This window comes from Symphalangus syndactylus, chromosome 1 (assembly GCF_028878055.3).
Source record: "Symphalangus syndactylus isolate Jambi chromosome 1, NHGRI_mSymSyn1-v2.1_pri, whole genome shotgun sequence".
NCBI classification, from domain to species: Eukaryota; Metazoa; Chordata; class Mammalia; order Primates; family Hylobatidae; genus Symphalangus; species Symphalangus syndactylus.
Window position 1 is genome coordinate 64,502,023 of NC_072423.2, and position 6,853 is coordinate 64,508,875.

The window sequence follows — 6,853 nt, forward strand, 5'->3', positions numbered from 1 at the left end:
CTCATCAATAGGAGCAAAGCAAATATTAAATTAGAATGAGGGTAGGCAACTCATTCCTTCAATTAACAAACACCTGTGTGGCACCTGCCATGCATCAGGCATGTGCTAAGTGCCAAGGAGCCATCGGTGAGCCCCACAGAACTCTCTGCCATCACAACGCTTCCTTCTCAGGGGAGGCCAATGATAGATGTGAAGGATGTAGAATTTTGTACGGTGCCAAGGGCCACAGAGGAGAGTGATGCAGGGAAGTGAATGGGTTACCATTTTAAATAGGCCAGTCAAGGAAGGCCTCAGTGAGGAGGTGACGGGGGCACTCTGCAGGGAGTGAGCTGCAGGCTCTCTTGGCAGAGTGTTTCAAATAACGTGACAGAAACCACAAGGGCCTGGACACAGGAGCATGACTGCTGGGTTTGGGGAAAAACTAGTCAGCCCATGGGAATCCTGAAGAAGAGACAGTGAGGAGGAAAGCGGTAACAGGGGAGATTAGAGGGGAAGCAGGGCTGAGACCACATGATGCCTTAAATAACTCACCCTTGCTTCCCGGAATCTGGCGTGAGCTGTGAAAATCCACACGTGGTGCTGGGTGCCAGGCATACAGGGGTGAACAAACCCCTCGAAGATCAACAAATAATCACATGAACAAATGTGAATAAGTTATACCAATTAATATATTCGGGTATCTGAACAAAAAGTACAGGGCCCCTTGACAGTATATTACAAGGTCACCCAAGCTGGGAGTGGAAGGATGTCTCCCTGAGGTCAAGACATCCAGCTGACATCTAGCAGGTAAACGGGATGTATCCAGGGGGTCAGGGATGAGGATGCAAAAGAGGAGAGAGGGTTGCAAGCAGAGGAGAAGGCTGTGCGCAGGCTCTGAAGTGTGAGAGGCCAGTGGTTCCAGGAGCTGAAGGAGGGCCAATATTGTTGGAGAGCAGAGGCTCAGGATGCAGGAGGAAGTAGTACCAAGAAATCTGGAATGGAGGCAGGGCCAGATCCCACAGACCTTGTAAACTGTGTTAAAAGATTTTGCACTTTAGAGCAAGGGGATACCAAGAGAATTTTAAGGTAGAGAAGGACATCATTTTTTCATGTGCACTTTTAATGGAAAACAGATTTTTAAGGGCAAATGTAAATCAGACCCCTCACAGGGAAGCTCTTGCAGAAAGTCCGCATGACAGATCCGGCAGGTGGGTCTGGGGCCTCTGTTAGGATGCGTTACCTGAAGTCTACAGCACTCTTATCTCATTCCTAAGTCCCAAGCATAAAATGATGACAGGTAAGATATAAAAATAGAAAGCTAAAAGATACAGCCTATTCTCGCCAGCCGCGGTGGCTCACGCCTGTAATCCCAGCATTTTGTGGGGGCTGAGGGGGGTGGATCACTTAAGGCCAGGAATTCAAGAACAGCCTGGCTAACATGATGAAACCCCGTCTCTACTAAAAATACAAAAATTAGCTGGGTATGGTGGTGGGCGCCTGTAGTCCCAGCTATTCAAGAGGCTGAGGCAGAAGCCAAGCACAGTGGCTCACTACTGTAATCCTAGCATTCTGGGAGGCCGAGGCGAATGGATCACTTGAGGTCAGGAGTTCAAGACCAGCCTGGTCAATATGGTGAAACCCTGTCTCTACTAAAAGTACAAAAATTAGGCCGGGCGCGGTGGCTCACGCTTGTAATCCCAGCACTTTGGGAGGCCGAGGCGGGCGGATCACGAGGTCAGGAGATCGAGACCACAGTGAAACCCCATCTCTACTAAAAAATACAAAAAATTAGCCGGGCGCGGTGGCGGGCGCCTGTAGTCCCAGCTACTCGGAGGCTGAGGCAGGAGAATGGCGTGAACCCGGGAGGCGGAGCTTGCAGTGAGCCGAGATTGCGCCACTGCACTCCAGCCCGGGCGACAGAGCGAGACTCTGTCTCAAAAAAAAAAAAAAAAAAAAAGTACAAAAATTAGCTGGGTGTGGTGGCATGCGCCTGTGATCCCAGCTACTTGGGAGGCTGTGGCAGGAGAATCGCTTGAACCCAGGAGGCAGAGGTTGCAGTGAGCTGAGATCCTGCACCACTGCACTCCAGCCTGGGTAACAGAGAAATACTCCATCTCAAGGAAAAAAAAAAAAAAAGAGGCTGAGGTAGGAGAATTGCTTGAACCCGGGAGGTGGAGGTTGCAGTGAGCTGAGATTGTGCCACTGCACTCCAGCCTGGGCAACAGAGCGAGACTCTGTCTCAAAAAACAAACAAACAAGACATAGCCTATTCTCAAGAACGAATTAAACAACACTGCAACTGCAAATGGGTCATAAATGCAAAGGAGTGAACAGGGATGAAGCAACAGCTTCCAGGCCTACAAGACCGGAGACCAGGCAGGAATCCAACTGCTGTGCTCCACAATGTTGAAGACTGGGGCTGGCTAAGGCCACTGTACTACTGAAATGAATAGAGGAGGAAAGGAAAAAAGCAAACAAACTGGTGTCTACCACTGCCTGAGGCTAATGTTTTTAGTAAACCACAGGCCTTGGAGGACGAAAGGACACAGATACCAAGAACTGAGCAAAGCTGCCTGGCAGCTCTGTGACTGTATCTGCGATAACGGCAAATCTCATCAGGACCACTGTTCTAAAAGCCATATGAGCCTAGGAACCCAGAGAACTGGTGGAGGAACCCTCAGAACCACTAGAGAGAGGGGCAAGCCAAGGGGAGAAAGACTAATTCAATGAAAGAAAAGTCAACAAAATCAACAATCAGAATCAAATTCATGCCAGCTTAAATTTATGTTATAGAACAAAATATACGTGATATGTATAGTACATATAGCTCAAATAATGGAATAATTTTCATTTAAAAAGTAGAAGAAATTATGAGGCAAAAATAGTAAGGAATGAAACATGAACAAATTAACATAGATAATGAAAAATCTTAGAAATGAAAAATACAGTTATTAGTATAATAACAAATCAATGGGATAAACTCTAGTCTAGACACAACAAAAGAGAGAATACACGAAAAGGTAACAGTCGTAAGGAAGAGAAAGCCTGTCCTCTTTAAGACTGTCAAGAGTGGGGAATTACAAAGAGGGAAAGAGTAAGGAATTGTTCAAGACTGGCAAATATGGAAAAAACAGGACAACTAAATGCATCATGCATTTCTGGATGGATTCTGGACCAGAAATGAAAAAGAGACACTGATGGGACAGTTGACCAAAACTGAATGAGGTCTGTGGACAGTGCAGTAGTTGATTTCAATGCTGACTTAGAAATTCATTAGTGAATATGTAGATAGTTGGAAAGTCATTTAGTGAATATGTAGAAAAGTTTTGGGGAAACATACTTCAGAATATTTAGGGGTTATGGGGCATTATGTCCACAGCTGATTCTTAAATGGTCAGAAAAAGACTAGGAATAATCATTAGAGATGAGAAGAAAGAGAAAGAGAGAGAGAGAGAAATAAATGGTAATGGAACATATACAGTGAAATATTAACAGTTGATAGCTGTGAAGGATGTAGAATTGAGTCAGGGAATCTGGTTGGGGACATATGTGAGTTCTTTGCACTGTTCTTGTAATTCCTTTGTAAGTTTTAACTTATTTCTAAATAAACTACTTAAAATATAAATAAGAATTTAATTCTGTTTATTAATATGACCTAGTATCACTTTAAGCAAGAATAACTGATTCTTTTCATTCTTTTCTACTTTTTGAGATACAATCATGCTCTGGAGTGCAGTGGCATGATCCCGGCTCACTGCAAACTCCGCCTCCCTGGTTCAAGTGATTCTCATGCCTCAGCCTCCCAAGTAGCTGGGACTACAGGCATGCGCCACCACACTCAGTGAATTCTTTTTTTTTTTTTTTTTTTGTATTTTTAGTAGAGATGGGTTTTCACAATGTTGGCCAGGCTGGTCTCAAACTCCTGGCCTCAAGTGATCTGCCCGCCTCAGCCTCCCAAAGTGCTGGGATTAGAGGCGTGAGCCACCGTGCCTGGCCATGAATAACTGACTCTTGATACCAGTATTTTTTAGTCAAACAGGAAAACACTAGTCTTACATACAAGCAGCCAACAAACATATAGAAAAATGTTCATCACTAATCATCAGAAGAGATGCAAATCAAAACATCAATGACATACCATCTCACACCAGCCAGGACAGCTATTTTTAATAAAAAGTCCAGAAATGACAGATGTTGGCAGGGTTGTGGAGAAAAGAGAGAACACTTATATATTGTTGTTAGGGATGTAAATTAGTTCAGCCCCTGTGGAAAACAGTTTGGAGATTTTTTTGAAGAACTAAAAATAGAACTTCCATTCAACTCAGCAGTCTCATATCTGGGTATATACCCAGAAGAAAATAAATTGTTCTACCAAATGTTTGTTCATTGCAGCCCTATTCACGATAACAAAGACATGCATTCAATTAGGTGCCCATCAATGACAGATTATATTTTTAAAATATGGCATAGATACACCATGGAATACTACACAGCCATAAAAAAGAACAAAATCATGTCCTCTGCAGCAACATGGATGCAGTGGGAAGCCATTATCCTGAGCAAATTGACACAGGAACAGAAAACCAAATACTGCATGTTCTCACTTATAAAAGGGAGCTAAACATCGGGTACACATGGACACAAAGATGGGAACAATAGACCCTGGGGACTCCAAAGGGCGGAGGAGAGGGAGTGAGGTTAAAAATCTGCCTATTAGATACTATGTTCACTATTTGGGTGATGAGATCAATAGAAGCCCAAACCTCAGCATCACGCAAAGAACCCATGTAATAAACCTGCACATGCACCCTTAAGTCTAAAATTTAAAAAAAAAAAAAAAAACATAGGCTGGGTGCAGTGGCTCACACCTGTAATCCCAGCACTTCGGGAGGCTGAGGCGGGCGGATCACGAGGTCAGGAGATTGAGACCATCCTGGCCAACATGATGAAACCCCATCTCTACTATAATACAAAAAATTAGCCAGGCATGGTGGTGCACGCCTGTAGTCCCAGCTACTCGGGAGGCCAAGGCAGGAGAATCGTATGAACGCAGGAGGCAGAGGTTGCAGTGAGCCGAGATTGCAGCATTGCACTCCAGCCCGGGCGACAGAGCAAGACTCCATCTCAAAAAAATAAAAATAAACAAATAAATAAATAAAAATAAAGTGGCACACACACACAAAGAAAACATTTGTCTTAGTACCTAAAAATTATTTCTTGTTTTTTTCCTTTCTTCTTGTCAGATGGGTAAGTGCCGACGTCATAACAAGGTTTGAGGGTGGCACACCTCACACATGCATGTGAAAACCCAATCATACTTAGAAACCACAAAAGATCATAAAAATTATCACTAAAGTGTAAAAATATAACTTTACTCCTCTTTGTCTTAAAATAATAATAATTTTAAAACAACGCTCAATTAGGCTTTCATCTCAGGAATGCAAAGAAATAAGATTGTCATGCGTGCATGTCAGCGGTGAATTGATTTTGACTATTCACCCCTCGGAGGGCAGAACCTCTTTAGTGAGTCAGGAAAGCTTGATTACGACCTGACTGAAGTTAAGATGTGGGAAACTGCTTTATTTTTCTCAGATTTCCTTTTCCCTGTGTCTGTGCCCTCAAATGCTCGGCTTTGCCCCTCTTCCCACTAGAGACATTATCTGTGCTGTTTTTTTTTAATGCGTAGTATTAGTTGTTTTAAATTAGTGATAATAATAAAAGTGAACCTTTTTAAAGTGCTTACTATGTGGATGAAGTATTTATATGACCAATTTTTCTTACAGGAACCATAGGGAGAATTAAAAGCAGAGATTTTATATCACAAAAGCAGGATTCTGTTGAAAATGTTTAATGTCCTACGTGTGGTTTATATAGTTAGGTCAGTCAAACTTTGTTGTTGTTTTTCTATCTGTGATAACAGAGAAAACGTGACATCACATTAAAGGGTGACATGGGGTACTCCAGAGTACATCCTGAGGAAGTGATGGGATGGCAGAGTCTGGGGAATGAGGGCCTGGAGGACCAGTTAAAGGAAACAATGGTGTTTATACTAGAAAGAGAATGCTTCAAGGAAATGAAAGAACTGCTTTCAAATAACCAGCAAGACCGTTTGTAGAAGAAATTTCATTTATCCTGAGTAGATCAAAAGGACAAACCAATATAGAAAATGTATATGATAGAATATTTTGCATTTTCTTTTTTTTTTTCTTTTTTTCTCCTCTGTGGGATCCAAATTGGATTTTTTTTTTTTTTTTTTTTTTTTTTGAGACGGAGTCTCGCTCTGTCGCCCAGGCTGGAGTGCAGTGGTGCAATCTCGGCTCACTGCAAGCTCCACCTCCCAGGTTCACGCCATTCTCCTGCCTCAGCCTCTCCGAGTAGCTGGGACTACAGGCGCCCGCCACCACACCTGGCTAATTGTTTGTATTTTTAGTAGAGATGGGGTTTCACTGTGGTCTCGATCTCCTGACCTCGTGATCCGCCCGCCTCGGCCTCCCAAAGTGCTGGGATTACAAGCGTGAGCCACCGCGCCCGGCCCCAAATTGGATTTTTAAAAAGGGAAACTAGCAAATGATTCAGTCTCTGACATGGAGTGATCCGTGGTCCCACGAGCCATGAACTCCTATCCCCAAACATCCATGAACATCAGTGCTTCGGAGAAGTGATTCCTAAGTAAAGCAAAACCTATACCAGATGATATCTCAAGACGATTTCAAATCTAAGCTGCTATTATGACATCTCCAAAATTACAATCACTTTGACTTGCTACACTTGCAATTGAATACTGAAATATCTGGTTTATATATACATTCAGGAATGCATCTATGGTGAGGTCAGTCTGCACATAAGTGATATTTATGAATTTCAAGTACACAAT

At 43.0% G+C, this 6,853-nt stretch overlaps 1 non-coding gene across 1 annotated transcript; it reads right to left on the bottom strand.

Moving 5' to 3' along the window:
- Positions 1 to 5,216: 5,216 nt before the first annotated feature.
- Positions 5,217 to 5,315, bottom strand: LOC129461692 (small nucleolar RNA U13). The gene has a single exon (XR_008650661.1). It is a non-coding gene; the product is annotated as a small nucleolar RNA U13 (small nucleolar RNA).
- Between the last annotated feature and the right edge of the window lie 1,538 nt (positions 5,316 to 6,853).